The sequence below is a fragment of the Falco punctatus genome (assembly GCF_963210335.1).
Source record: "Falco punctatus genome assembly, chromosome: Z".
Lineage (NCBI taxonomy): Eukaryota > Metazoa > Chordata > Aves > Falconiformes > Falconidae > Falco > Falco punctatus.
Window position 1 is genome coordinate 30,596,457 of NC_137586.1, and position 24,536 is coordinate 30,620,992.

Here is a 24,536-nt window from a genome sequence, read left to right on the forward strand (position 1 = left end):
TCCATCACAATTTGCTTATTCTTCATCTTTTTCCAGTATCCACTCTTTGTCTCCAACCAAAATATTTGCTGGTACAGCACTCAAACATCCCTCCGACAGAAGTGATGTCCCTCTATTATTGCAGACAATAGTTGGTCAGCCTTTTCCAGGTCTCATACTTGGGGCATCTGTTGTGCCCATTGAGCCAAATCTCCTGGAGCCCATGGCCAATAGACATAGGCATGTTATGGAGCAGGTGGTTGCTGTCCTTCTGCCACAAGCATTCCTGCAGCCAGATTAGCCATCACCAGCATGGGAGCTTTCAAAGCAGAGTGTGATTTTCAGGTGGAAGCAGTGAGTACAGCATAGGCACCTGAGAAGCAGGAGGAGCAGGCACAGGGGCAGAGTGAAGTGGAGCCGGGGCAGAGTTTAGACTCGAATATCCCAGCATTTGCTGTGCTAGCATCTGCCTTATCTTAGCTGAATCCCAGCATCCCTTGATCATTTAAAAGCCCAGTTATCCCAGACAAACCAGTAGTCCATTTGCTGAGGTTTCCAGTCCTGCAAGCGTTGACACAGGAAGGTCAACTTACTCATACCACATGAACCTTCCAGGGGCCACTGCTTAGAGGGTGTACCCTCCCGAGTCCCAGCTAGCCACTCATCCTGACAGAGTACTATGGCTCAAATTTTGCTGCATCCTGGAGTACAAACAATTTCGCACCAGTTTTCCAGAATCTCCACCAGCCACTAACCCTGTTTTATCTTACCTATTGACACCGCCACACACACACACCCCCAGCTTATTCTGCACCTAGTTTTAGTACCTCTCTGATTAATGTGAATCCTGCAAGGACAATCAGGTGAACTCACCCAGTACCAGCTGTGTCATATGCAGTAGCCATGCTCACCAGGTTGGGAACCTGCACAGTCTCACCTGGGTCACCAAACTGTTACCAAAATGGATTTGCTTGCATTTTTCTTTTCTTCCAGGGCGTGCATGGGTACTGGGAAAAAAAAACAGACAGCAGAAGTATGCACTAGCTAAACCTTCTTTTTATTACAACAAAAGTTCCTCTCAGCTGGGAGACAAGGACCCCATGTTACAACTCTTGATTCTTCATATGCAGTTTTCAGAATATTTACATATTCGTTTTTACAATTTACATAATCAATTGGCTTTGGCCATGATACCACCATGAGTTACCATTCACTTTTTACTATTTCTACATGTGAACCCCCTGTGCAAGCACTCTAAATGCATATTTATTAGCTGAGGTTGCATGATTTTGTTGCAACTTTGCCACTTTCAGCTGGTTTGGTCTGGTTTCTTCTAGCAGCAAAACCACTTGTATAGGCAAGGTCACTCTCCATCAAATTCTCTCACACATGCCTTCCAACCATCTTTACATTTGAGCTGTTGTCTGTATCTTACATAACACTGGCCCCAGAGTCAACATGGACACACACAGATGTAGGAAGCGCAGCCAGGAAGATTCTTTCAGACAGGTCCCTTCTGTTTTGGACAGGCTACTGCAGAAGCTCCTGTAACCCATGGGCTTCCTGACCATGTCCAAGTCACTACAGAACCGGTGGTCTCCCAGCCGTGCTTCTCCTTCTGTGCTTGCCCAAAACTGCTTGCCTGGTCTGCAAGCCTGTGAGGGGAGGCTGTATGTCTGCCCAACTTAGCTGGCATGATCAGAACATGCACGAGACAGACAGATGGGCAGAGACAGCAGGAACAAACAGCCTGTGCAGCTGTAAGGGTAGGTTGGAGAAGGTCCTTCTCTCTCCTGGAAATGAGTGCCAGGTTGTAAGCCCATGCAGGGACAGCCCAGCTCCTGGGATGATCTGCAGTGGGTTCTCCAGTAGCCCCTTGCTCCGAGGTGTGTTGGGGGATGCAGAGACAGCGACAGACAGACAGGGCCAGACATTCCCGGGTGGCTTGGGAAGAATAGCTGAGCTGAAGTGAGGCTGGCATTGGTGCTCAGCACAGAAGAGAGGGGAAATGGGGCATAGCTGTGGGGCATTAAGCATGCCCAGAAACCAGGAAACTAAGGAAAAGGTCAGCATTTGGAGCCTAGTCATCTCTCTGTCTATTCCCAATGTTCTCAGCAAACCTTTTGACAGCTTGGTATGGGAAGAGACTCTGTGACTACGGGGATCATTAGAAATCTTAGTCAAATAACTTTTTCAGTGACATGAATTACATCTGGTTGCCTGCCTGGGCATGCAACACTACTGTGGCAGAAAGATGGGACATAAGCTTGGAGGAGAGCTTTGTTTCTCCCCAAGATGAGGAGAACAAAGTCTCCTGCAAGAGCACAAGGGGAACTGAGAGCCCTCTGAAGCAGAGGCCTCACACACTCAGTCACAGGAGAGCTCGGCCCTTGTTCTGCTGAGCACCTTCAGCCCCATGCTGCTGTGGCTGCAGGGTCCTGGTGAGTCTCAGCTGTGGAAGAGGAACCTCAGGGGGATGTTGGAGAAGGATTGGGGTGGCAAATTTGGAGAAGGGCTATCACTGCCCTATCCCCAAAGAGCACCAGGCCTCTGAGACACCTGCCCAGGGGCAGGTTGGTGCTGTGGGGGCCAGGGATGGGGGGAGCTGGGGTAAGAAGTGGCTGTGCCACTCTTACTCTGCTGCTTCTTCTGCCCTGTCTCGCCATGGTGGGTATGTCTCCTGGCTAGCTTCCCAAAGCCCATCTTCTGGCCAGGGCCTTGTCTCACGTGGCATGGAGGCAGTGCAAAACAGGGCTCCCATCTTTTTTCCTCCCATAGCTGCAGGCCCTGTCAGGAGGCCAAGGACACCAGTCAATGAGGGGCCATCATACTGTTGTGCCAGAGAAAATGGGAGTGGTGGCCTTGCCCAGCCACACGGTACTGTGAGCCACCACTTCCAGGCTGGGAGGAGCACACAGTGGCTGTGTGCTCATAGCAGATGCCCATGCCCCACTGTAATACTTTTGGAGCTCTGCCCTGAGTGGCCTCCTGGGGCAGACGACACTCCTGCAGCAGAAGGAAAGGACATCATAAGCCTGCATAAGAGCTTTGTGTCTCCTCAGGATGAAAGGAGAAAGGCTTTTCCAAGAGCAAAAGGGGCATCAACAGCCCTCTGAAAGAGAGAAGCCAGCAGCAGCCCCGCCAGATGTGCAGTGGGGCCCACACAGCTCCTAGAGAACAGGTATGTGCATTTACTCCTCCTGGGGACATGAGCAGGTTTGTAGGGCACACACACCCTAATGCAGGGCTGGGGGAACAGGACAGGGAAGCTGGGCAAAGCAAGAGACATGAGGCTTGGGAAACCAAGTGTAAGTGCAGAAGAAGCTCAGCTCTGCCTGAACTCAGCCTGAGAAAATGAGCATAAGTTCAGCACTGCCTTTCATCCCCCGTTTGCACCAAGCCCGCCTGGCTCACCTGGGACCGATGCTCCTGCAGAACCAGCGTCATCCTGCCTGGGGCCACCTAGCCTATGTGACCATGACAAAGCTGGCTACCATGTCCGTGTCTACTGCAGTAACCTCAGGATGCCCCAGTACGGTAGAGGCCAAGAGGCCAAAGATTCATCCACGCTCCCTCCCCAGCCATGCCATCAGTGCCCTGCCTGTGAGAGGATGCTGCCTGGCCCTCTGAACCTGGCTCCCAGGGTATAGACACCACCTGCCCTCTCCGGACCATAACTCTGGCCCTGCCCCACAGGGAGGGAGTGTGTGGGACCAGCGCTCACTTGACTGCAGGGGCCTGGCACACACCCTGATAGGCGTCCTTAAGAAGGGTCCTCAGGGTCTCCTCTGGTTTCTTTGCCCAGGGTTGGTCTTCCGCATTGCTTACAGCCTGGCAGTGGCCATGCTCTGTGTCCAGAGATGCCTCAGCACAGGTATCTCCACCTGTGAGTACAACACATGTCTGGAGTGAACGGGAAGACAGGGGTTCTCCATGGAGTGGATAAGGGTGAGCAGGGGGAGATTGGTAGTGGTCCCCACCAGGAGACACTGGCTCCTCCAGATTTGCTGCTTTTCAGCTTGTAAGATAAAATCTCCCTGTGCTCTGCCTTTGAACATTGCTAACATCAGGTCTTACTTTTTTTTCAGGAAAGATCAGCACCCTGAAAAAGGAAAGGCTCTTCACTATCCTCTTTTTGAAGAGCTTAGGTGCTTTTGGTGAGTATTTGCACACTGACGGCAGAGGCATGGAGGCGTAGGGTGCAAGCTTCAGCATGAAGGAATGGAGCTGATGAAAGGAAAATGAACAAACAAAAACATTGAATATGATTGTCACCTTCCCTGTTCAGCAGTGCAGTACTGTGTAAATCTGTCTGAACAGAAGCATGGGCTGGGCTGCATGGTGGTCCCTTCTAGGGCCATGACCTGAGACAAGTGGTCCGGTGATCCAGTGCCAAGACTGGATCAACCTTTTCATGCCCTTATTCTGGGTTAAGAGTGCAAGCAAGTGCTTGAAAAATATCTTAGTCATCCCTGCAGCAAACGTTTCCTCGTCAGTGACCCATTTTTCCTAATGAGGCTGTTTTCACATTACAGGTTTAACTGAGTATTGAGGCAGGGAGCAGCACCACCATCTGGGCAACACCCCATCAGCCACAGTGGTTTATTATGCATGTAGTAATACTGGTTTCAAAACCTGCTGTTTTGAGCAAGCTTAAGATATAAGTTTATTTTTGAAGATCATTCCACCTCTTTTTATCGTATTATTTATTGTTTACAACATGGAAGGTGTTCATGTTCATAAAGGTCACCTTAAACTTCATTGCAGTGAGTAAGAAGGGCTACATTGCCTTCAGAGGCATCACAACACAGGTTTGGTGCAGGTTGAGTTGCAGTTTTGTCACAAACTCTGCAACTAGGCAAGTGGCTTTGCAGTCACACTTGAAGGACAAAATAATAGGACTGAGCCCTAGGCAAGGTGCAAATAATCCCCAGACTCTGAGGGTCCCGACTGGTAGCAGTACATCTCAGTGTCTTACAACAAACTTTTCCTTCTGCATTCCAACAGCAGGGCAGGAAAGGCAGGCACATGCTGCTGGGACACAATAAGCTCTGCAACGCAGGCAGACTCACCAGAAACAGGCATTTACAGTCCACAAGTGAGTTCCTAGGTCATCTCTGATCTTTCATCCCACTCCTTTCATTCCAGAAATTACACCCAACTTATTTCAGGTTGGATAAAGACTATAAAATGGGGACTTTCCAAGGAAATTAAAAGGAGATAGCACACTAGTCTTTGAGGCTGTACAGCGTTTTATTATAAGCATGAGATAAAGCACATTTTTCTTAGGTGCATCAAGTTTTTATGACATTCTGCTTAAATAAAGACCGGTCATACAATGAACCTTTACAAAGAAACAACTCTGTCTAAACAAGAACTGTCTTTTCCAAGCCTTCAGGTACCCTTGTTTTGTATTGGCATGACATTACACACAGAGCTACACACGCACACACACACCAAAAAAAAAAAAAAAACCAAAAAAAAAAAAAAAAGAGTATGTTAGGTCATTGAGTCAAGCCTTCAAAAGACAGGAAATAACTAAAATCAGGCTGGTAACATGGGCAACTCTTTCTGGAAAATAATGATGAAAAGTTTGAAACCAGGTGTTTAGCTGATGCCAGGCTGCTTGTATGCAGCCTCCCATAGTGGCAAGTAATTTTGCATTGAGTCAGACTTCTCACCCACTCTGACTGTCTTTTCCTATCATACACTTGTCACATGCAGAGTTAAATCTTACAGATTTTTTTTGTAATACATGAGAAAGCATGACAGTGTTGAAATTTGGAAGGTTTTATGTTGCAACATGAAACAGCATGAATATTGTGGATAAACAGTTCTGGGTACAGAACGCATGACTTAGGGCTTTGCTATTGCCCTGCTTTTGCGCTAATTAGCACAGAGATAAAGAATTAAACTGACGTGTTCCAGGAAGTTTTGTACTACAATCAGTGATAAAGATGTAACTTCAATGGCATTGATACAAATATCTAAGAGCAGTGTTAACAGTGGCACAGTGCAGTGTGTGGCTATTCTGTTCTGTTTCCTTTCTTAAGATGGTTCCAGCATGTCTTTTTGTAGTACCGATGTGACATTAGGGACCAGTTCAGCCACTGAACAGAATGGCACAATACAGAAAACAAAACCAAACCCTATATCAAAAGGGGTTTGAGATGTAAATCTCAAGCACTCAGAAGTCAGTAAATACCCACCCTGATTATAGCACCTGTATAGACTGCTTCCCTTCACTGTGGGTGTCCACACCAACAAAAAGCACCACACCTACATTGTGACTGAAAGCACAAAAATGCCTAGCCCTTCACCCCTGGCTGCAGCCTCCTTTTAAACCCCACATGTCCAAGAATGTGGGTGTGGAACTGGCCCAGCATGGTAAGTACGTTGTGCATTTTTCTATTCATTGTGTGCAATGATCCACAATGAACCACTTCCACAAATAAGCAAACCTTGACAGCATCACCTCTCTCTTATTTTTTCATTAGCTTCATAGATATTCTGACAGTTGTCACTGTCATATATCAGCAGTTACTCAATGTTTAAAATAACAATATACAATTGGCATTGTGGGTCCCTAGGGAGAAAAATTTTAGTTTTGAGTGAATTTTGTGGACTCACTGTTTAATTGTCTTCTTTCACACTGGACAGCACATGAAACAACTTAGTGTTAAAAAGTTGCTAAGTCTCCAGACTCATGCATAGCTTTAGTACAAAAGTTTGGAAAAATAATCAGCCACCATGCTGTCTTCTGTTCCCAGAACTGATAGTCATGCATGGGAATGCCCTTCCAGTTCTCTTCATCAATTATGTCTCTTCCCATTTTCACACCTGGTTTGCACACCAGTGCAGGAGAGGCAGGCTAGAAAAAACTGTATTGCAAATGTGTCTTTGCATGAACCCCCTTCATTCACAGCCATCTAAAAAGAACTGCAATACCATCAAATTTGCTCTTTGTGCTGCCAAACTATAAATGGAAGGCTACTTTCTAATGCATCCTGTGACAGCAGGAGGTGATGCCAAAGCTATACACAAGTAGAATTTGCTTTCAAATAATACCTCTTGATGGCTGCAGAAGAAACCAGGAAGATCTAAGCAGGATTCCTCACATCCTTGTGCCTTCCAAGTGCAGTGCATGTAGCCTGGAGGTGTGCCACACTGCAGGGCTGACAGGGAGCTCAGAAGGTCATGCAATTCCCCTTTCTGCCTAAGGCCAGCATCAGCAATGCCTAAACCACAGGTGCCAATCTTGAAAATCTTCACAACAGATTCAAAGATGAGCTATCACAAAGGAATGATGGGTTAGCTGCCAAAGTCTCACTAGTAGTAGTTTGGAAGCTTGGGTGTTCCCTCGAAACATGTAGCTACAACCAAGAGGGCATTGCATAAATGCTGGCTGAGAACCTACCGTCTGTCAAGAATAGAGACCTGGATGCTTAACACTGCGAGGAAAGTGACACTGCACTTGGAATTACTTTCACAGCCCTACCATGACTGAAGCTATATCTTTATCCTTTTCTTGTTCAGCATGCTACCATAACTTAAACATATAAAAACAGCTACAAAAAGACAACCACTTACTGAATTTTGCATAGTGTAATACCACCTTTATTGTCTGCAGCGCTGGCTTTCAGGATTTTCATAGGAATTGTGATGCACAAGATATTTTAATGTTTATTTGGCAAAACCGACATGCCAGATGGGTGAATCATGTGAAGATAGTGGAGCTGTTGTTTACTCTGATGGGAAAAAGTGTTTGATTTCAACAGCAGCATCACACAAAGCTCACAGGCCAAGGGAAGAAGCGATAGCAATTGAGGACAACATCATTTGGTTGAACCAGCGAAAGTACAGTAACATACATCGGTGACTAAACATTAATTCGTCCCTGTATTCCTGTTGAGGTACCGCATTGAAGTGTCACGATCTCTGCTCACACAGGAATAGCACCTGACACACTGTCCACATGACTGCAGTGTGGCCATCTGCTGAGCCCTGCATGACTGCCTGGGGAAGCACTGCAATGGGAAAGCTCTGCTGCCATATTACTGGTGAGACACTGGTGAAAGAAAAAAACACCTGACCAAAAGGTACTAGGAGCAATCTTGCTTGCCAGCTTGCTGCTGGGCTGTGTTCCTCCTCATAGCATCTCTTGTGAAAAAGAGATCCTTGGGTTATTTCAATTTGCTGATGTTATTTCCCTCTCCCTTCATCAGGGCCTGTTGAATTACTGGAATGGGCAGGAGTGCTCACTGTAATGTTTGGAAAAAATTCACTGACAGGGGAAAGGGTGGAGGCAAACAAACAAAATGCAAAAATTATAGAATCATACAATCATTTTGGTTGAAAAATACCTTTAAGATCACAGAGTCCAACCGTTAACCTAGCACTGCCAAATCCATCACTAAACCATGTCCCTAAGTGCCACATCTACACATCTTTTACATACCTCCAGGGATGATGACTCAACCACCCCCAACCCCCCACCCCTCCATCCCCAGGCAGCCTCTTCCAATGCTTGACAACACTGTCAGTGAAGAAACTTTTCCTAATATCCCATCTAAACCTCTCCTGGCACAACCTGAGGCCATTTACTCTTCTCCTCTTACTTGTTACTTGAGAAAAGAGACCGACACCCACTTCACAGCCTCCTTTCAGGCAGTTGTAGACAGCAGTAAGGTCTCCCCTGAGCCTCCTCCTCTCCAGACTAAACAGCCCCAGTTCCCACAGACACTCCTCATAATAAGACTTGTTCTCCAGACCCTTCCCCAACCCCTTGCCCTTCCCTGGACACGCTGCAGCCCCCTCCTGCAGTGAGGGGCCCAAACCTGAACACAGGGTTCGAGGTGCAGCCTCACCAGTGCCCAGTGCAGGGGGACAGTCCCTTCCCTTGCCCTGCTGGCCACACTGCTTCTGACACCAGCCAGGGTGCTGCTGGCCTCCTTGGCCACCTGGGCACCCTGCTGGCTCATGCCCAGCCGGCTGCCGACCAGCACCCCCAGGCCCTTTCCCACCAGGCCCTTTCCAGCCGCTCTGCCCCAGCCTGTAGCGCTGTGTGGGGCTGGTGTGACCCAGCTGCAGGACCCGGCACGGAGCCTTCTTGAACCTCATCCAGCTGGCCTCGGCCCATCGGTCCGGCATGTCCAGATCCCTCTGCAGAGCTTTCCGGTCCTCCAGACAGGATCAACACTCCTGCCCAACTTGGTGGCATCTGCAAACTTACTGAGGGTGCACTCGAACCCTTTGTCCAGATCATCAATGAAGGTATTAAACAGGACTGGCCCAGCACTGAGCCCTGGGGAACACCACTTACAACCAGTCACCAGCTGGATGTAACTCCATTCACCACCACTCTTTGGGCTTGGCCATGCACCCAGCTGATTTTTTTTTTTTGGTTGGTTGGTTGGGTTTTTTTGATCAGAAAAAGGAAGTATTTTGCCTTTTAGCATTTACCCTTTCCCTGCACACAAAATAGCTGTGCTTTCTTGCTGCATGTTCCAAAGTCAGAAACTCTGCCCTTTTTTAATTGGTGTACACAGCCTCAAACTGTCTGTTGACACAGCTGGCTGAGGGGTTACACCGGGGTAAAAATGGGATATTGTCAAACAGCTACAGAGTAGAAATCAGGAAAACTTACCATCTGTCTAGGTGCTTGCATTATACTCATCTGAGCTCCCAGGCTGTTTCAACACCAGTACATTTCAGGGGGTTGAGCCTTTGCTACATTGATAGAGCACTGGAGCCCACTTGGGTGGTTCTGAGACCCTCTGATGTATCCAGGTGCAGACATTTTACATTGTGCATGGATGGTTTGTTCATGGTCCAAAAGCACTTACTTCTGTCACTGGAATGTGATTGAGACACTGTGAATGTGATGGTCAGATGTACGCACACAAAGAAAATTAAAATGGGAGTATGTCCCATATTAATAAATTGATCTGGTAAATTTCCCTTCTGGACACTGAGAACTCTAAAGTTCTGAAACTTCAAAATGCTTCTGCCCCAGCAGATCCCTCAGAGAAGGTGAGACAGGCTGTTTCTCAACACCTCTTCCTTGAGGAGTTCCCCAGCAAGACTGTCATCTTCATGCAGGACTTCCTTGTAGAGCAGAAGTGATAGACACTATAGGTGATCATAGAAAAGATCTTTGCCAGCCCTTTACTGTGAAATTAAACTGTCTTGTTCAAGGACAGTGTGCTGAGGGCATTCTTCCTTCCCCAAAGGCACACATAACATCCTCCACTCTTAGCGCAAATCAGTTACAAAAAAAGCCTGTTGGAATATGAGGCTGAGAGTGCAGATTAGTTGACCAGCTACTAGGAATGGCATCAGAGCATTCTAGTCACTGTGGCAACAGTCCCCTATTAAGAAGCATAATTATTCTGATCAGTGGAAAATGCTTTCATTTCCTATACCAAAAATCCAATCACCATTTTAAAAACTATGGCTCGTGACTTTCTTACATTTTAACACTGCTCTATTATGAGCTGTCCGTTATTAAAAAGACACAAGCTCATAATTTACAGCCAATGTCTACATGTTCTTAATACTGTGGGTTTAATTCATAGCATGTATGTAATCACTGTTAGAAAGAACATAAATAAATTAAAATAATCATTTAGACTACCTACAACAAATCTGAAATCCAGTGTTTACTCATCTTACTAGATACTAAATCTAGAAAATGGCTGCTAACTTGATTCCCACTGACTGGCATTACTTTCTTTCCAGATACATTCTCACTTACAGTATCATCTACACAGCACATTGTTTATATTTTGTTCCCTTATACAGTCTTATTACCTTGCCTTGTAACTTCATAAGCCAGAGCCATACAGCCCAGTTTGCACATACCTGGTGCAAAATCTCACTTAATAGCAAACCACTCCTCTGCTGTCATTGCATTGGGATGTTACGCTGTCATTATCTCTCTGATTAAGAAAAAAAGGGAGGTTTTCCTCCCTTCTATTCACAATTCTTCTGATGTTGCATCAAAAGAGTTACATTTTGCATATGTAAGGACCTCGTTATCCAGCCTGTACTTGGGAAAATCCCCACCTAAATAGCTTGCATGAAACTTGTAATATTTATCTCCTGCCTCTCTGCCCTGCATTTCACCCCTTCACAGACGAGTGTTGTGCTGCCATCTTCCTGAAATGGGACTTTGAGGGTCAAGGCCACTGACCAGCCTGTTGTGCCAGCACTTCCTGGACAAAAAGGGCAAAAATCAAGAGGGCTGGTTTGTGGTTCTGGGCCATGATTGAGGGCACGATACATATGAGGATCTGAACTCACACAAGCCCCACTAGAAGACTCACTCCCGAGGTGGAGCCTAGCTCCAAGGCACAAATTTAGGCACCAATTCTGCCATACTACTCTGTATCGTTAATAGAAAGTGGTTACCTTCTTTTGCTTCTAGCAGTAGCAGCTGTACAGACCGGTGATGGGTGGTACCATGCCCTCTGAGCAGCAGCCAATCCTTCCAAGCAGAGAGACTCAATTTTTGGGAAAAAAGAATTAAAATATAAGTGATAACATCTGATTGTCAACACTCTAAAAAACCCACTGATATTCCCATTCATATACACAAAACAGGAATAATTCTGTCCATAAGCTTATCAGAAAAAAGACTTCTAACTGACCTTAAGTGCAAGCACATTTTTTCCCATGTCTGTGATACAGTTTAGAAATGTCAATGAATTAACCTTATTTAAATGATAATAACGTATGAATTACAATGAACATTTCTTACCTGAAAGCAAAGTTTATGGAACAAAATGTTTTGCAAGGTAGGACAAAGTCAACATAGCATGAAGCAAAACTCTGCAGACCAACTTTTGCGAGCTTCCCAAAGAACTCTACTTCACTGAAATACTTTTTGAAGATGTAAATTACCACAAATTGGGGTTCTACACATTTACACTGAAAAAGAGATTTGAATGGATGAACAGTATAGTTCATCATTTCAGCCAAAATAATTGTTACCTCACACACAAAAAAAAACCAGTGCTGAAGACAAGGAAAATGCCTGAGGCAAGACTGTCATTTTGGAAACAGTGCTTGGAGGAAAAGTATGAACTCCACTCTAGGATTATATGAAGTTCTTCAACAGTGGAGAATGTCACCACCTTCAAGGGTGAAAGTAAACCACTACGGTGATGCCACATACCAAGGACACTCCTCTTAACAAGAGTAAATCAAAGAAGAGTATGCCACTGACATATCCAAAACCAAGAAGTTCAATGATCTGAACAATTAATGAAGCCTCACTTCTTATGGATCTGTCTTACATTGTTTCCCCAGCAGGGCTATGATGACATCTGTCTCTCACAGACACACAGCATCATGACTCTTGCAGGAATTTTGTATACTGAGACTGTCTTAGCATGTAGCTGGGATCATCAAGGTGCCAAAGTCATTCCAAGAGGAGAAAAACAAACAGACATACAGACACATGCAAACACATTCACAGACATGAATGCAGGACCAGATAAGCCTTATCCTCTAGGAAAGAGAACAACCAAATATGTTCTAGTGATAAGCTCCACAGAAACTCTTTTAAATTAATTAAACAGATGAGCTCTTCTATCCTGATTTTGGTCAAATACCAGTCCAGTTGTCATCTGATACCTGTTTAGTGGCCTCCAGCCCATTTCTACTGAATGGTGGGCTCTAAGCTTCGTGAGCTTCAAAAGCCGCAATAGGTATTCTGTTAAGTTATAGCACAGAAAACAGAAAATCAGTGCAATGAAAAGTCAGCTCCCCTTTGCCCCAACATGTCAGGCACCACAGGGTTCCTAACATTGATTGATGTGTCTGTTGGACATAGAGGGTGACACCCCCTCCTCATCTCCCCTGACTGTTTTTCCTGAAGAGCCTGTACCCTTCCATTCCAACATTCCACACATGGGAGCCATCCCACCACATGTCAGTGATGCCAGTAAGATCACAGCCCTGCAGACATGTGCACATCTCTAACTCCTCTTGTTTATTCTCTATGCTACAGGCATTTGCATAGAGGCATTTAAGTCAGGCCCCGATGAAGCTGACTTGCTGGCTGGAGTGGCTGGAATTCCTCCGTGCTGCTCTTCAGGTGCACTCCTGCTGACCTGCAATCCCTCTCCAGAATCTGGGCATCTCTTGCTGGCACTGCCATCAAAATGGTAGGAATGGGATGGACTGAAGTTCCCCTCCACCTGCAACTTTAGTTTAAAGCCCCCTTTGCCACCTTGGCAAGCCTATGACTGAAGAACTCTTTGTCTCTGACAGATGGACCTCATCAGCCCCCAGCAGACCAAGTTTCTCAAAGCACAACCCATGACCTAAGCAGCTGAACCTGTCTGTGACACCTGCCCTGCAACCATTTGTTGATTCGCTAGATTTGACTGGTCCTTTCAAACCCCCTCCCTTTGAATGGAAGGGCTGATGAAAAAACTATCTGTACTTCAGAGTCCCTTACCACCACTCCCAGGGCTCAGTAACCCCTCCTGATATTCCTCTGGCTGCTCCTGGCTGTATCACTGGTACACCCACATGAAACAATTGCGGCTGATTAAATAGTGGACTGCATGAGGCCCGGCGGCCTCTCGGTGACTTCTCTGACATGTGCCCCTACTAAGCAGCACACCTCTCCAAAGAACACACCAGGTCAGCTGAGGCACACCTCCCAGGAGAGAGCCGCCTCTGCTGTCACCGTCGCCTTTCCTTAGCTGCGCTGGCCGTTACACGGGGAGCAGGCCGGGTGCCTCAGGCGGCGCCGCCATGTCTCCTGCGGTGGCCGCCGGGTCTTTCCCTCTCACTCTGCAGAGTGGTGAGGTGGCCCTGACAGGGCACCGCAGCCTCTGGGGGAATCTCTCCCTCCTGCAGGTCCCTGCTGTTGCACGCTTCCCTTCTTCAGTATCACCGGCCCCCCTCCGCCCCCTCTGCGTGTGCCAGCAGGGGTTTTCGGCTGTTACGCCGTGGACCCGCGGCAGGCTGCACCGGGAACCAGCCATCTCACCCCGCCTCCGCCTCCCTGCCCTCAGGCTGCCCTCCCACCGCCTCCTGCCGCTCAGCCGCCCGCTGCGGGAGGGCTCCCCCCGGGCACACCTGTCGCCTGTCCCTGCCCCAGGAGGCGGCTCCAGGTGCCCGCTGCAGGCTCTGCCCTCTGCGGCTCCCGAGGGAAGGGCGGCGGCGCACAGCCCCCCAGCCGGAGCTGCAGCCTTGGCTCTCTGAACAGTGCCCGCCATTCTGCCTTGAGGCCCAGGTGGAATGAGCGCCCATCACCTGCGCAGGTGGGCACTGACCGCTGCCCGGCTGCTGCCTTGCGCGCACTTCTCTGCCCCGGCCTCCGGCAGCCGCCCACGTCTCGTCAGCCGCTCTCGCGAGAGCTGCGACCGCAGGGGGCTGCGCGCCGCCGGGGTCCCCGCGCCGCAGGGTCCCTGTGCGCGCCGGCCGGGCTGCTGCGCGCGGGGAGACGGCTGCGGGGCGGGTCGCCTAGGGGAGCGGCTCTTGGTGGCACTGACACCGCGTTTAACCTGCAGTCTGAACCAACACCAGATTTCGGTGAGACAGAGCTCGGTCTGGGTATAGACCTCCAGAATGCCGTGGTTTATCACCACCTGCAGCTGGAAGAATAGTTCACAGTTCTGTCTGTTCTTACCTAGCTGCCAGCTAACTGCCAATATTCTTCCAGGTCCAAAAATTTTGGATCTGGGACCTTTATGCCTTTGGAGAAATTTACAGGCTAGTTATGGCACACTTTGTCAGTCCTTCACACATTCAAAACAAAGACCCAGCAACATGGTCCTGGAACAAGGTGAAAATAAACACCTTCCCTCCTTGCTGCCTCTCCTCTGCACTGAGCAGAGCTACAGAGACCTGGCGCACTGAATCGTTTGGCCAGCTGTGTTAACAGCAAAGGTTTTCTCCCCTCAAACTGGGTGTAACTGGAGAGGTCTTAAGTCTGGCCCCACAGCAAGCAAGTGCATGCTGATGTTTAGAACGGGATCTAAGCACAGGTTGTATTGCTGCCACTAAGCATACACATCTCAGTGGTTTAAACTTCCTAATTTAAGCACCTTTGCATGATCTTCTGTATTGGAGAAGGGTAAGTTTATTATTATCTGGAAAATTTATCATTGTTTTGATCTGGAATTTGTAACTTCTGAAATAATTTACATTTAAATGAAGGACTAAATAGCTGCAGAATATTTTCTTCCCATATAGGTAACTTAAAATAATGAATTAGACTTTAAAGTGCTCGTGCTGGTCTTACATTCACCATGATGGAATTTTATTTGATGGAAACTTCGAAGAATCTGTATAGGATTTCTGAATTTGTTTCCCTGTCAAGTCAGCTAAAAATACTTTCTGCGTGACACATTAAAGAAGCAGTAAAAATGAAGATAAATATATCCTTGGAAGAGAGGAGCCATAAGCAGAAAAACTCCTTTCCAGGACTTGTGGTTTCCATGCTGAAAGTACTGGCCCTCAGTCTACACATTCAATTTGCTCTCAGAACACCTGAGACAGCACAAGCAGGAGAATGTATTTGTCACTACTGAACTGAGCACTGCTATCCTTTGCTTCTTTTTTTACTTCAGCTGGAGCACAGAGACATTTAAAATTTAGAGCCGCACTCAGTAGCCCTCATTTAGCTGATTTGGTACAGAAGGTGTGAGATGTAATGCACTAGGTGGCAGACAAAGAGTATAGACTCAGGTCTGGTTTTCCACAGTAAAGGTAAGCTGACTTGGCTGTGCATTATTTTCCCTTCCTGCCATTTCCTCTTCAGCATCTTCCTGAAGTGTTCATATTTACAAATAAAAGATCGAAAACCCTTCCCACTCTGTAAGTTATTATTCAGCTGGGTTAAGAGGATCAGGAAATGCAGCTAGGGCACTAGTACCTCCCTCATCACATAAATCACAGCCTTCAGACAAAGCAGCATGTTGCAAGACGACACCTCCTTCTAAATGCTCAAATGCAGAATAAAGCCTGTCAGCCCACTCTAAGCCATTACAGATGGCAGGTAAGAGCCAAACATCCTTGAGACAGTATCCACTGTTCTCCTACAAGTAAAAGAACCACAGTTCTGCCTTGACCTTAGGAGATTCACACAAAGACAGCTGAAGGATGCAGAAAGGATGCTGTAGACTTCTCTTTGCTTCCACGCTACACACCTTTTCTGTGGCTTAGAAACAAGTTTAGCAAGTACTGACCTTTTCTCCTGCTTTCCCATGCATGAAGTTTGGATCGGTGTCTATAAATATAAGAAAAGTTTACCTCAAATAAATGCCCCTATAGCTGCAAAAGCAACATTAATTTATGTTGGCCTGAGCCAAAGTCAGCCATGCACACCACTCCCTGGTACAGTGTTTTCTTGCAAGATTAAGAGTAATTGGTGTAGAGAACTGAGCAGAGGCTGCTGCAGTGCCAACGGTAAAAAAGGATATGCATCCTTTAACCTTCAGAAAATGTCTTAGTAAAGTACAACACATCTGTCTCCAGCTTTCTTTAAGCAGCTTTGGCCCAGTATTATTTTCTGTCAAACCATCGGGTCTTTTAAGAAGCACAGCTCTCACCTGCTACTCCTTGCACTTAAAACACTTTACAACTAAGCTAATAAGTTCATTCTTCCCACAAGCTTGTTCCATAAGATACATTTTTTAAATGCTGTAAAGACATGAAGAGACACAATAGTGGCCAAAACTATATGCTGTGGACTGGTACACTTGCTAAATTAGCATGCCTTTTCCCATTCTGATGACCTGGCTTTCAGCTTTTCTAGTGCTATTTAAATTTAATCACGCAAGCTGAAACTGTATATACCAGCTGTCTGTCAAGAACTGATAATTCTTCTTAATTTTAATGACAAAATTTTGTCAGAAGTGTTCTGTTATTTCTAAGAATAGGACTAGAGAATGTGTTGCTTTGCTGAAGTTAAAAAATGCTGGCAACACATCCATGGGGAACTTTAAACTCTCCCTTAAATGGAGTAGAAACGTAGTATGTTATGGGTAAAACGGCATCAGAAGAGAAGGCATATCACAGAACAACTGTCAGCCTGTTTCCCAGTCTTGATGACACACAGTGAGGCAAGAGCTTCTCACATCTGCTGCTGAAGAGCTTAGTCAAGCTGTAGGCACAGCAAGTAAACTGGTATTCCAGTAAGGAAAGTAACCTTCCCCATTCCAGCCAGTCTCAACAGCTTCCTCTTCTGCCCTAGGAGACATGTAATGCTCTCTTTCATACCAGGTAGAAGATGGCCAATAAAAAGAACAGGAAATAAATACAGCTGATAAAATTAAAGCCTTTCTTAATGCTTACCACTGCTTCCATGATATGTCTTTTGCTTTCTATGAACCGTCAATACAAATTCCAAAAAAACAAAAGGTGGCTGTTGGTTTGGAGCAGGCCAGTGCTTGTAATGCAGGTCTGAATATTTGACTGGAAATGCTGTGAAGAGAGATCATCATATTATTATCTGTGCCTTTTGGGGTCTGTTTATTTCTGTGAAATCACTGCTCTGATGTTCTGTAGGAAAATACCACATCATTGCAATTAAAAACTAGAAAGGAATCAAAGTCCAGTGGAAACTAATCCTGGAAGCTACTGGCTTTTGAAGCTTGATAATGCAACTCTAATAAAACTCTGATCGGGTTGGATCATGTAGCTATAATTGAAAATTTTGGAAGTACAATATTTACTGTATTTGAAGATACATGTATATAAACTGCTCTGTTGTAGTAACTGAATCTGTAGAAATTGTGATTTTTTTTGTTGTTAGTGATAAGCATACATACATACACACACTTCCTTCATTAGCCCACTCAAACACTTCAGTATCAATAGAAACAGATACTTTATCCCAGGTCCACCCTTGAAATCCCTATATTGCAACACAATGGTCTTCCAATTAATCGTTATTCCCTTACCTTATCTACTCAGAGTCTGAATTCATCCCTGGTTAAGCTTGTTGCACTACATTTTGTTTGTGAGGCATCCACTCTGTGATAACCAGCTGTTTAATGATGTCCTACAAGAGGATTTAGGTTCATGGATTTCTGACTGCATCCTAATTACAAGCTAAACACTGCCTAAAATTACAGCTTTGTTTCCATAGCACAAAAATGGACACACTTCTGTGAAGTCCTTTCCTTACGAGGTCACAGCATTCATAAAAATGTTACATTATAATCTGCTCACAGTTAATTGAGAGTTGTTTTGATGCTTTCTGTTGCATCTGCCTAGCAGTATGCTGTGGTGTTATCAAGCAATTTACTGTCTTTTGTGTGTCTTTATTTTATAAATTTTAAAATCACTCATTGTTTTCCTTTATGAAGTTACACTTTGCTATCACTGTTTGCTGGGTTAAAAACTGGATGGATGGATGGACCCAAAGAGTGGTGGTGGATGGAGTCACATCCAGCTGGTGGCTGGTCACAAGTGGTGTTCCCCAGGGCTCAGTGCTGGGGCCAGTCCTGCCTAAATCTCTATCAATGATCTGGATGAGGGGATTGCATGCACCCTCAGTAAGTTTGCAGATGCCACCAAGTTACAGGGAGAGTGTTGATCTGCTTGATGGTAGGAAGGCTCGGCAGAGGGATCTGGACAGGCTGGACTGATGGGCCAAAGCTAAGGATCTCTGCTGTTCCTCTGTACTATAATCCATGTCTAAATGTATTTAAGGTGATACTGGGCAGGTTGCATTTGGCAAGGTAGGAACCTTACAGAGCAACTGAATTAGGTAGGAGTTTATTTTCACAGAATTATGTTTGTTGTTGGGGTTCAAGAAGGCTCCGTGCCGGGTCCTGCAGCTGGGTCACACCAGCCCCACACAGCGCTACAGGCTGGGGCAGAGCGGCTGGATAGGGCCTGGTGGGAAAGGGCCTGGGGGTGCTGGTCGGCAGCCGGCTGGGCATGAGCCAGCAGGGTGCCCAGGTGGCCAAGGAGGCCAGCAGCACCCTGGCTGGTGTCAGAAGCAGTGTGGCCAGCAGGGCAAGGGAAGGGACTGTCCCCCTGCACTGGGCACTGGTGAGGCTGCACCTCGAACCCTGTGTTCAGGTTTGGGCCCCTCACGGCAGGAGGGACGTAGAGGGGCTGCAGCGTGTCCAGGGAAGGGCAAGGGGCTGGGGAAGGGTCTGGAGCACAAGGCTTGCGAGGAGTGTCTGTGGGAACTGGGGCTGTTTAGTCTGGAGAGGAGGAGGCTCAGGGGAGACCTTACTGCTGTCTACAACTGCCTGAAAGGAGGTTGTAGGCAGGTAGGAGTGGGTCTCTTTTCCCAAGTAACAAGTAAGAGGAGAAGAGTAAATGGCCTCAGGTTGTGCCAGGAGAGGTTTAGATGGGATATTAGGAAAAGTTTCTTCACTGACAGTGTTGTCAAGCATTGGAAGAGGCTGCCTGGGGATGGAGGGGTGGGGGGTTGGGGGTGGTTGAGTCACCATCCCTGGAGGTATTTAAAAGATGTGTAGATGTGGCACTTAGGGACATGGTTTAGTGATGGATTTGGCAGTGCTAGGTTAACGGTTGAACTCCATGATCTTAAAGGTATTTTTCAACCTAAACAATTCTACGATCCCATGATGGGTAAAAAAAATAATAATTATTACTTTTTTTCAGTATAAGCAAAGCAATTTAGAATACTGCTAATATCAATGTCAAGTAAACAGTTCCTTTTCTCCACAACAAGCATTTGATGTGTTCAGAAAACAACAGAGATTGTAGTTCATTTATATTAATAGAAAGCATGAAGAAAACTGTCAAAAGCTTCTTTAATGATCGTTCCCTGCTCTTTCCCTTCCCACCATCGCTACCAAATAACACAGTCCAGTCGCTTTAACGTCTGTCAGTATGGTTCTGTATTCAAAGCCCAAGAGAAAACAGAATACACATTGGATAAAGACAACTCTGTTAATCACTACCTGCCTTTCATTATAGCTCTTTCACGCTTGTTTTGAAAGCATCTGTTGATTTCTCTAAGCAATGAATAAAAGTCCTTGATATTTTTGCAAAGAAATAGAACCAGTTAGTGAAAAGGTACTCCAGAACTCATAATACCTTTTTTCTTGTCTATTTGGATCTCAACGAAGAGACATATGATATAAAAGTATAGATGTGTTTTAGGTAAGCCACGGGAGGGAGCTGGTGAGTAGGCTGACAACAGCAACGAAAATCCTTTTGACTGCTTTTGCAAGGCTGTTCTTACTGATGCTGCTTGCACACACACTCAAAATCAGCCTTCTTTAAGGGAATTTCCTAGAATTGCATGGAAATCTGAAGAGCAAGGACTGCCTACCTGCTCACAGCCTCCACCCTGAGCACATGGATCACACTCCCTGAGCACACCTTCAGGATCACTATCTCTGAAAAGAGCTTCAGGGCAAAATGTAGTTTAAGGCAGCACAGGCTAACTTGCACTTACTTGGAAAACAACCAGCATAGCCTGAACCTGGTATTTTCTCACTGTGTGGAGGAAGGAAGACCTGAATGAGACAAAAAGCATAGTTTTTACTTAGGTGTGCACTATGTACTTATACAAAGAGATCTATTTCTGAAATCTGACAACATTCCCATACATGGAAAATACGGATATATGTTTCTTATAAATGTTATATAGAAGATTGTGCAATAAGCACAATTGAAATATATACAGATTACAGGAATGGCTTTGCAGTTAATGTCAGCCTGATTGCCAAGGTCTTGTGAGAATGTTGACAGTTTATATATCTGGCAACAGCAGCATGACTGACTCATTACTTACAAAAGTATTCCTCTCATTTGTCTTCTTTCAAGTCTGGAGCACATACAGAGGATATCAACTTTTCAACCAAAATCAGATGCTGTTTACAAGTACTTTGTAACTGATCCCACAGTTAATTCACAATCAGATTCTCTCTTTCTCCAAAAGAACTTGGATCAAAAATAAATAACAACAGCCAAGGAAACATCATTCTGTGAGAATAAACTCCTACCTAATTCAGTTTCTCTGTAAGGTTTCTACCTTACCAAATGCAACCTGCCCAATATCACCTTAAATACATTTAGACATGGTTTATAGTACAGAAGAACATCAGAGATCCTTCCTGAGTCTCACTGAATAAAGAATTTTACACTGTAGGCGCTAAAGACTTTCTAGTCCTTTGAAACATAAATCCCTCAATCAGGCACTTAAAGAGGTCAGAATACTAGTAGAGCACAATCCAGCTTGCTGAAGTCAGAGACTTCCATGGCAAAATCAAGAGTGGGACTGCCTTGTCTCAAAGACATTCAGAAGAATATACTTCTTTCTTACTGTTTTTAAAGTAGGATGCCTCTGCAGTTATTTCTTAGAACAGCATTATTATTGTGATTGCTTGTGTAAGCTGTTGCGACGCAGTGAGGTGAAACAAGTGCTTGACGGTATAAGGACACTTTCACTGGCCACGAAAAAAGACAGACAAAACCATCACGCTTAGCCAGCAGATCCAAGTGCACAAAGCAAAGTATGCTGAAAAACCTACCACACATGCTAATAAAAGCAACAAATGAAAGCACAACGGATATGCATGGTAGGAAAAAATGAGGAAAATACAGCATTCATGATCATCCCTACTGCTCTCAGGAAAGAGCCAAGGCACAATGGTCAGACCAGTATTTTCAAAGCAAGAAGTGGAGTGTTCAGTTGAAAATACTGAAGCCTAGTTTTCAAAGTGCTGAAGATGAGCAACTCAAAGGCAGGCATAGCATAACAGAAAACAAGCCAATCTAACTGCTGAGAGCGCAAAACCTAAGCCATTTTGAACTATTTGCAGTTGAGTCCCTATTTTCCAACTACTTAAAATTCCAAGGAACTGCATTTTTAGAGTCCCACTCAGCAATAAGGAATCTATTAAATGATAGGGAGTAATGTAAGCGGTTAGAAGAAGTCACCTTATTTTAAAATGACAGCTTCTAAGAAAAACAGTAATACAAATCTTACTCTTGCATAAAAGCATTAGAATTATTTTATTAGTTACAATTATGATTATATTTATTATCTTACAATTTCAGCAAAATAAATTATACAAAAAATTATGCTATGTAAATAATAAGAAATAAATCAGCACAGAAAAAGCCAACTGTTTAAGAACTTCCTGTTGTTATTGTAGTCTTTTGTTGTGCATGCTTACGTTTCAACTATATTAAAAAGGGTGGGGGCTAATGTACTTACACAGAATTTTCTCTAGTACAATTCCAGTAATCCCACTGACAACAATGAGATTAGTTCTATGATAAAACTGGAAATCAGACGTATGGGACTGGTTCCTAAGCACACACAAAGTCTAAGAAAATAAAACAGGACAGACAAAATAAAATAAAACAAAATAGATACTAAGTTAATTAATATACATCTTTTAATAATGAATTGTAACAATGCCAAATAGTTGATTTTATTGTGTGCATACATTCAGTGAGATTGTCCTCTCACCAAGAAAACAACAAAGGAAAAATTGGTACCAGCACGCCTGCAGTGAGCAAGCCAAAGGAAAATATTTTTCTGTCTTCTAATCTTCTTGTTTAAGCTTTTTATTTCTTTACTTTTCTCTTCCTTGGCAAATCCCCTGTCAGTTTTTACTGACACTTCATCAAGGATCACATTGCTTTGCTACAGCCTATTGGATGTATGAAAGGGGCAAATGTGAAAAAGGAGTTAAGATCTTGATATATGCAATGGCAGAAGGCCAGCTGAACCCACAGACTAGAGAAACAGAAGGGTGGCCAACTTACAGGCACCATACTGATAGCTGTACACAGCCACAACTCTGAAATAGACTTGTCAGTCTGCAGCAGACCTGCAAAACCCATAAAACATTTACTGATAATTTAGTATGCAGACAACCCAGCTAAAGACTTTTCGTAATTCCAGCACTATTGGTATTACCCAGAAGGTATCTTCAAACAAATTTTTTATATTTAATTACACACAACAGCTACACAAGAAAAATAAGTGACCCTGATATACTTACAGATTTCAGATTTGCTACATTGGGCCTGCCAGAGCATGTCCTCACTCTACCAGCAGAAAATATTAAACTTCAAAGACAAGAAAAGTCACGCCATGTCATTTGTTAAGGCCTTTTTATATGTAAGTGAGGACATGGCAAAGTTGAAGAAGACTGTGCTTTTTCTAACTAGTTCATAGAGAAATTTCTGCAGGGTTATAATGAGCAAGTCTGAAAAGATCTCTTCACAAAGTCTTCTAGCACTGTTAAGTCTATACCATGATGACTGCCCTCATGATACAGGTGTGATTTGCCTAAGAAAATTAGGACCATGTATTCCAACTTGAGTTCACTTGTAATGATACCATCCTTACATTACCTTCTCTGTTTATAGCTGTAAATTAAGGCAAGCATTTGTAGGGACTTGCAATTTTCCTCTGGCTCCAGAGTTTTTTATGTCCCATCAGAGAAAATACCATTGCTTATCTTTCTTTGCTGACTAACTCCCACCCAGAATGTTTATCTTACTTTCTACGTGTACTGAAAGAATAACATGGTCTGTCCTGTAGCAGATACGGGGGGAAAAAAGGGTTCAGTGTAGTCAGTCAAGCTGCCATGGACTAGCCCTCCTATGTTTTGGATCATACATGCAGACCGTGCACTCCCAAGTCGATGCTGACCCTGTGGTTGTTTGATTCACAGGAATGTATTGGTTTGCCTCAACTTCCTCTGTTTCGTGTTCAGGTCCTTCTCTTCCAGAATCCAGAAAAACTGTAATAACAAACTTCCAGCACCACACTTACAGCAAAGTGACAGTTAATAGTAATTGGAAAAACACTTTAAACAATGAACTGCAAACCTCCTTGCCAAAAAATTGCCCCTACTGGATATTTAATGTTTCATTTTTCAAACTAGAAAAAACCTAGGCAACCCAATTCTAAATAATAATTAAAAAATGACTGTTTACTCCATTCAGTAGATATTACGGAAATTATTAATTATTTAATAATTAATTAATTAATAAATTGCCTAGTTAGAATAATTTTACCAATGATACTGTCATACAGATCTTCAGAACTTAACTGATTCTTTTAGTTGAGCATATTCAGTTTTTCTCTCAGGACATGCACTCAGAAATCCCATGTTCTGCATTTTTCTGCCTTGTTCTGTCCAAGTTGAATTTTGCAACTTGTGATTATAGTGGCACTGGATTTAAAACTTAAGTGACCAGCCCACCACTGGAAGTCCTTTTACTGAACAAACACCTCTGCATATATGTCAGAATTTTCTCCTTACCTTCCTCTAAAGGTAACATGACAAGCCAGTAGAAAGGATTATCAGTCCCAAATTATGCACACATTCATTTACCACAAAGTAAGAAATCATTAAATGCTTATTTTTAACATACAGCCTTTTCCAAAGAAACTTAATACACCTGATTCATTGGCTTGTTCTTGGGATGGTGTCACAGTATAAGCTCTATTTCAAGATCCTGCTGTTGACCTTCACACAAAATTTGAGACTAGCAAGTCAGTGCTGTAACAGACTTCATTCCTGATACCAAATTTTTATTTGTAATGCAGAATGTACTTTTATTTTTAAGAA

The 24,536-nt window shown here is 44.6% G+C and overlaps 1 long non-coding RNA gene across 1 annotated transcript; it reads right to left on the minus strand.

The window, feature by feature from the left end:
- Positions 1 to 5,208: 5,208 nt before the first annotated feature.
- LOC308056641 lies at positions 5,209 to 24,532 on the minus strand. Its single transcript, XR_013924897.1, has 2 exons — positions 20,393 to 24,532; positions 5,209 to 17,427 (listed from the first exon to the last, which is right to left on the minus strand). It is a non-coding gene; the product is annotated as an uncharacterized lncRNA (long non-coding RNA).
- Between the last annotated feature and the right edge of the window lie 4 nt (positions 24,533 to 24,536).